Here is an 8,041-nt window from a genome sequence, read left to right as displayed (position 1 = left end):
AAACAAAAACCCCAGCCACAGAAATGCTGACGCGTGGATACCTATTGATCCCGTTGGTGCCACCAACCGGGACCAAAGGTCCTTCTGCCTGAGCTCCGCGCACAGGCCACGTGGAGGCCCATCTGTCCCGGTTCTGGACTGAACCGGGACTAAAGAGACAGGACATTAGTAACGACCCTTTAGTCCCGGTTCAGGAATCGGGACAAAAGATCCTTACGAACCGGGACAATAGGCCCGTCTTCTAGTAGTGCTTACAAAGCGTCCTAGAATGACCATACTATTCTCTTACTCGACTTATTATCTAAAGTGAAAGGGAAACACCAACCAAGCGAGACAAAGAACCAGCCCGATTGCCGAAATGGTAGACCAGTGAAGAGCACATTTAACAAAAATGAAAATTTTCTCCAGCAACAATTAAGAGGAAACTATATTTATACAACATATGCTTAACTAGGATCCTTCTAGTGATGTCACCGAGCATCTATATGCAAGAGTCGTCTCGATCCAATACCGCATCCGTCTCTTAACTGTGATTTAGAATGTTGCACATGATGCATCGATGGATGCTAATGGAAAACCAAAGAAGAGAAGAACTAGTTTTTTGTATGCTGCATATACACCCGGCTTCTGTATCAATAGATGCATACAACCATTTTTATTTATTATTCAACAAATGTCAAACAAGAACATACATCAAGCCATCTGAAACCATCACTCACACCTACAAAATTTGATAGTATGAAGTGCTCTCACTCCTCATATGTAAAACCGGTGTCGTCTCCTATCCATCCATCTAACGTATCGAAACCAATAGCCGATCCAGTAAACCTAAAGCGTACACCACATGCACACGTTTTAGAAGCCGTCATCACCATCGGACCGCTGACCCATCTTCATAAGAGAGATCTGCATCATCATTGCCAGTCCGTCCATCCGTCGACGCCACCATGGCGCCCAACGGTACCACCGCCATGCGCTCGTCCATCCAGACGCGAAAATTCTGGAGGATCTGTCGTTCATAGCACCTGCCGACCAGGCATGACACAAAGTAGCACCAATAGGCTAGGCATGACTTGACATCTCCGCCGAAACTCCATGCAAGGTGAAGCCGCTCCACCTTCTGCCTCTGTCTTCCAGCGCTGCTCCACAAATGATGCTCCCAAGAGAGAAACGACACAACAGTACCGCCATCGTCTGATCTAGAAGACCATATCCTCGGGTTTCCCCCGGAGCAGCACAAGTGGGTCGACAGAAGTTACACGATGATGCCTTCATCAAGGTAACGGCGCAGAACAACGCCATTGCCTGCCATCAGCTCGGTTTTCACCGACAACTCTGTCTTCCCGACTCGCAGCCGGGAGTAGATGACGGATCTCGAGATCTGACCATCCAGCCTCAGGCCGACCAGCTCCGACGGAGGAGATGGCCACCACCGTCGAATGTGCCAGCCAGATCAGATCTGACCAGAGGCGTCGCTGAACAGTCCACCAGGCCCTCCACGCCGCCGCCGCCGACCGTAGCTACCGCCCTTCCCGGCACAGTGACGCGTCGCGCTTGCAGCCGCCGCCCGAGGCAGGGCAGGCCACCACGCCGTCGCCTATCGCAGCCATCGCCGCCACGCTGCATAGATTGGATCGGCCGCGCCACCACGTGTTTAGGGGCCCCACACCACCCCTAGGACGCTGAAGAGAGGGAGTCCACCGCCGCCGCGGCCGGCCTCCAGGCTTAGCCCGGCGGCGTCCTCCGACGGCGGCGGAGGAAGGGGAAGAGGGAGATCGCGTCCCCAACGGCAAGGGTTTGGGCGCCGCCCGAGTCACCCTAGCGGGGGACGACCCGGGTGCCTGACAGGCCCAAGATCTTGAAATTGGGGGAGAATTTCACTTCCCCGGCCTCTGCACCAGCTAGGGATGCATACGGCCTTTTAAGTATGAGTACTAGGATTTATAATCTCGGTTACGCACCGAGCCTAATCCTCAATGATAAATACATGAGTACGAGAAAAGCCTAGTCCTCAAGATTAAATATTAACCTAAATTCGCCTCCGTGTGAATTTGAACCAGGTGTTGGGTTTGTACATCCACTCCCCCAACCAATTGAGCTAGGCTCAGTCCCCCAAACACCAACGACATGTATGCCACCATCGAGTGTTTGCTAATCATCCTAAGCATATAAACATTGTCAAAGGCGGAGGACGAAAGAAAATTAAGGTGTGGCAAAGTTTTAAGGAAATATTGAGTTGCATGCACCAACCAGTTCAACTCAAAAGCTTAAGCTCATGAGAAAAGGTGGACAATTCACTTATACTTCAACACTCCCCCTCACGTGCAGGCTCCCTCGGGCCGCATACGTGGATATTAGAGTGGGCTGTAATTATTTTAATTAACGCGCCTGCCAGGATTCGAACTCAAGATCTCTGGCTTTGATACCATATTGTGTTGCATGCACCAACCAGTTCAACTCAAAAGCTTAAGCTGATGAGGAAAGGTGGACAATTCACTTATACTTCAATAGGAAAGATTTTTGATGCAAAACTAGAAGAGTCAATATATACACGCTACTCCTATTTTTATGTGATTCTCAGATCAACATAAAATTTTCACTAAAATAACTACAATTCCACAATACGAGCTGTTAAAATTCAGAGAAACATACCTATGCCTCTGTCATTTTTCATTGGCTTTACTGGCCCCTTGCCTTTCCTCTCCATCTTCTTCTGGGGACAACACAACTCTACACTGCGCCCTGCTGGCTGTGAACGAGGGCTCGGTGTTGCCGTCCGGTTAGGCCACTCCCTCACCCGCCACTCCCAGCGCCCCAGCCGTCCTCGACCGCCCCGTCGTGCGCCGGTGACCGCTCTACGTCGTGTTGGCTTGTTGCCGCCGCGCTGTAGGTTTGGAATTGGGTGTGACCGAGTGGGGCATGTGCGTCGTGTGTCTGTGTGTGTGCGTTTTTTTTTTCGAGGCAAACCTGTGCGTGTGCCTCGTGGTTTTTTTTTTTTGAGGTGAACTAGAGATTTATTCAACAATCACAGAAGGAATACAAATAATGTCTGGTGAGTTCCCTAGCCACAGGTGGCGCCCAGCAGGGAGTGACGAAGCCGCCTTTGCCAAGGCATGTGCTTCAAAGTTTGCCTCCCTGTTCTCAAACCGAAAAGTAATGCTAACAAAATCTGTAGCTCTATCTCTAATTTCATTCAAAACTAAAGCATAAGAAGAAGAACTCGAAGCTCCGTTGATGTCTTGTATAACCTGGATGCAATCAGACGCTATTATTGCATGTGTCAGAATCAAGTCTTGCGCTAGGGCAAGAGCCTCATTGCATGCTTGAGCTTCCAGGCATGGAGCGTCAACCAACCCATCAAATACCACCGCAGATGCTCCAAGGTAATTGCCATGTTGATCCCTGCAAACAGCGGCTGCAGCTCCCGTCGTACCCTCGCAGGAAATAGCACCATCAGCATTAATTTTCGCCGCGTTTCCCCCGGGTGGGATCCATGTTTGAGTTCTTGGCTTCGCAGCATGTGGCTGTCTCGTCGATGTCCTTGTGGTGGCAATTTCCAAGTCCTGCAAGTATCGGTTTACAAAGCACATCGTTGACGTGGGACTTTGATACTCATCATCATGTATCGCTCTCCGTCGAGCTCACCATATTGCCCACATGGTGATCAAAACTCTCGCGAGGTCATGTTGATTCACCGTGTCAAACAACCAGAACAACCAGAGTCTCGCATCATCACTTTTGTTGGATATCACGTGCTTAAGAATCTCCTCATCTCCGAGCGCCCACACACAACGCGCCATCCTGCATTCAAACAAAGAATGGCGCCAAGTATCAACCTCTTCTGGTGTGTGTTGAGCGCTCGCTGGTTCGTGGCCCAACTGCCTCTCAGGCCCATTTTCTCTGTTTAGTGAACGGGATTCTTTCTCCTTTCTCCGTGTTAGCGATTTTCGACTAGAGCGAGCGTAGCCAGCAGTCGAGAGCAGTATAGGCATACGTATAAAAAATATTTTGCACCCAATTAAGGTGTGGCGGCCGCCACACCTTGCCCACCGGAGTCCTCCACCAATGCACATTGTGTATAGTCTTGGATATACGGATAGGTAATACAATCCTCCATTCTTTAAATAGTACCCTACCATGCACCATCCAGTTGGAAATAGGCAATAGGCAATAGGCAACGGGTGTTGGTGTTGGTGGCCTACTACCCGCTAGCCGGGGAGGTCGTGGCCAACGCTGCAGGGGAACCGGAGCTGCTGTGCAGCGGCCGCGGCGTGGACTTCGTGGAAGCTACCGCTGACGGAACCCAGCTGCAGGAGGTGCGGCTCGCTCTGCCGGACGAGAGCGCCGAGAAACTGGTGCCTGCCAAGAAGGCCGGCGTGATATCTGTTCAGGTATAGTATGATAAGGAAGCGACTATCTGAAGATAATCCTGACAAAAAGTTGCATTAAGTTAATGGACAAGGCTACATCACGCATGGGCTTCCTCTCCCCTCACATGTTGCCATGTCAGCCTGGCCAAAAGTTTTCTCGATATTTTCCAGGTTAACACTCTTTTAGACGAAGTTCATTAAGTGACTGAAACGAAAACAACTGACTTGTGGCCAGAATGTAAGCCCCTTGAGTTTTTAGTTTAACGTTGACCACAAATTTTTCTAATAAATTAGGAATCATACTCCCTCCCTTTATGTTTAAAGGGGCTCATTCAAAATGCTAAAGCTGCGGTCAGTTTGTCACGGATGGAAAGCGTGTCCATCCCCTATTAATCCAAACTAACCCCTTATTTTTTCCACGTCTGCCCGTATCTTTGATATAGGGAAGTAACTTAGACTAGTGACATACATATGTTAGTAGTCTATATTACTACCTTTATAATGGGGAGTAACATATGTGTAGTGTCATACAACACTTTATTTATTATCTTATAGACTCATCTTGTTTTGGTATGTGTGATGTTACTCATAGTTAGTAGTCTATGTTACTATCTCTATAGTGGGGAGTAACATATGTGTAGTGTCATACAACACTTTATTTATTATCTTCTAGACTCATCTTATTTTGGTATGTCTGATGTTACTCATAGTATAAGTAACTAGCTATGTTACTCAAATCATCTCTTTTCTCATTAAATCATTGTCACATAAGCAAATTTGCTGACTTTGATCTGGTTTTACTGTGGAACTTACTCGTACTAAGGGCAGTGTGTGGTGCATGCAAAATAACATTCAGTTTGAATGACTTTTACAGGAAAAACATAGGAACAAAGATTCCAGAGGAAAATTTCATATACATGCATTCGGTTTGTATGAAACACGTACGGGAATTTCGCATGAATACTATTCATTTCGTTTATTTTTGGAGAATCTACACATCCACTCAAAACTTATTTTGTGCGTAGGACCGAGGCAAGACAATTCCTTAAGATTGCAAGTGGCATCCTATCAACTTCATATACAACTCCTTAGAGTGCATGCATGACCTATAATTCACTCACTCTCATCTCCATGGATTAAATTTGATGTGTGACTCAAATTACTTCTGTTGAATGAGACTCAAAGTGGGAATAATACAATCGAAATCTGAAAATTTTGAGAGGGCCTTTAAAACGGGAGGGAGAGAGGGAGTATTCCATAAAGAATGGAGAAAGAATACTACCATTGAAATTCTAATTGATTTTCTTAATATTACAATTTTGTGCTAACTCATACCCCCTCCCCTTGTTCCTAAATATTTATCTTTCTAGAGATTTCAACAAGTGACTACATACGAACCAAAATGAGTGAATCTGCACTCTAAAATATGTCTATATACACCGTATGTGTTAGTCCATTTGAAATCTCTAAAAAGATAAATATTTAGGAATGAAGGGAGTATTTGTCCAGTCAAGTTGATTATCACAGTAGGAGGAAAGTAGTAGATTACCTCATCGGAGGTCTTCTTACAAAAACAATATATATTTATACACACTTGACACTTGCACTCGACTATTTTAACTCGATAAATGATGGCACTTCTTATTCAATGCACACACTCAGATGGTGAGTTAAACAAATTTGACTCATTTCGCAAAAAATATTCCTATAGAAGAGGGAGAATTTCAACTCGATCAAATCCTCTAAATACAAAAGATAGATAGATGTATCATGCTAGCAAATTTCGGGTAGAAACTATATATTTCTCACGTAATATAATCAAGATAATAATACAGTGTTCAGCAAAATGTATTTGCTTCCTACCAAATCTCGTGACCTGACGTTCTTTTGTTTTCCGAGTGCTAATTGCGTTGCATGGTGCATGCACGAGCGCAGGTGACCAAGTTTAAGTGCGGCGGCGCCGTCGTCGGCTGCACTTTTGAGTTTTGATCACCGGGTCTGCGACGCCTACTCCTTCAACATGTTCCTAGTGGCGTGGGCCGCCGCATCCCGTGGTGGCTCCGCACCCCCGGCCCCGTCCTTCGACCGCTCCGTGGTCGCCCCACGCGACCCATCGCCGCGCACGTATACCAGCGACGCCCTGATCGACCGCCTGTTCTCTCCTCTCAGCTCCGTGCCTCTCCCTTCGGCCTCGGCCGCTGCCACCTCCATCAACCGCATCTACCACGTAGCAGCGCACGACGTCGCAACGCTGCATGCCTTGGCCGGGCCAGGGCGCACGAAGCTCGAGGCATTCACGGCGCACCTGTGGCAGCTCTGCTCCATGGCGGCCTCCGGACAGCAGCGTCTGTGCTGCATGGGCATGGTGGTGGACGAGCGTGCTCGCATGTTCCCCGACGGCGCCATGAAGGCCTACTTCGGCAATTGCTGACCATACCGTACGGCGTCATCGGCACCGACGAACTTCGCCGCAGCATGACGCTCGCGGACGTGGCGGACGACGTGCATCGGTGGGTGCGGGAGGCCGCGACGGGCGAGCACTTCCGGGGGCTCATCGACTGGGTGGAGGCGCTGCGGCCCAAGCCGGCCGTTGCCAGGGCGTACCTGGGTGGCACCGGCGGCTCGGAGGCGATGGCGTGCATCGTGTCATCGGGGATGGGCTTCCCGGTGGGAGGCCGATTTCGGGACGGGTCTGCCGGCGTTCGCGTCATATCACTTTCCGTGGCCCGCTGACACGGGGTACATCATGCCGATGCCGAGCGCACGCGGGGACGGCGATTGGGTTGTGTACGTCCACGCGGTGCCAGAGTTGGTGAAGGTGATGGAGGAAGAGCCATCTGTTTTCAAAGCCCTGGAGAATAGCTATGTGTTCGGATGAAGGAGGGTCATGTAATTGTAATGTTGCTCGATCGGCAGCTGCAATTGCTTATCTGGAATTTGTGTGCGTCGGTGGACCGTTTTGCATTTCCAGTACCACCAACTACATCGTTGGCGGCAACTTTACTTTTGAAAATATAAAAACTCCATGCCAAGTATATGCAGTGATGTAACAGAGTCTTCTGTATGTGTATAAAGTGGTAGAAATTAATGTGTGAGTGCCAGTTGTTTTGGGTCACTAGTTATCTTGCTCCGGTACGATAAAATAGGGGTTTCGGACAAAGAGTGGTTTGTTAGGCCAAGGTAGCAAGATCATGAATTGGTGTCTTATATATTGCCAAATGGGCATGGAAAATTTTGTAGAGGTTTGTGGTTACAAATATTATTATTTTTAAAAACAAAGACGCAAGAAGCGTTCAACTTTAAATTAATAAAGCCAATCAAGATAGCATCCGACATAGTTCCAAATTACAACACCTTAAGTTCATAACAGTACAAATAACAAAGAAAACAGTCTGGGCACCGGGGCCACTTTAGAGCATGACAATAACAAACTAGGGCTCCTTGCCCTCAACGGAACTCCAGGACCGAAACAAATACTTAGGGCGGGGACTGCGCACCACATCTCCAAACCAGATTCACCTCCTCCCAAATCGCGCCGTCGCCCTCCTCGCCGCCACGACCGTCCTTCGTCCGCCGTCACGCTGGCCCTACCGCCATGGCCTCGTCCTCGAATAGCGAAGCCCTCACCATGTCGCCGCTCCTCCTCTGGTGCCACTCCCGCTCCCCCCGCC

At 48.6% G+C, this 8,041-nt stretch overlaps 1 pseudogene; it reads left to right on the top strand.

The window, feature by feature from the left end:
* LOC119358111 overlaps window positions 1-7,248 on the top strand; it is a 13,802-nt pseudogene extending 6,554 nt beyond the window's left edge.
* Window positions 7,249-8,041: the final 793 nt, after the last annotated feature.

This window comes from Triticum dicoccoides, chromosome 2A (assembly GCF_002162155.2).
Source record: "Triticum dicoccoides isolate Atlit2015 ecotype Zavitan chromosome 2A, WEW_v2.0, whole genome shotgun sequence".
NCBI lineage: Eukaryota > Viridiplantae > Streptophyta > Magnoliopsida > Poales > Poaceae > Triticum > Triticum dicoccoides.
This window is presented reverse-complemented; position numbering and strand designations above follow the sequence as displayed.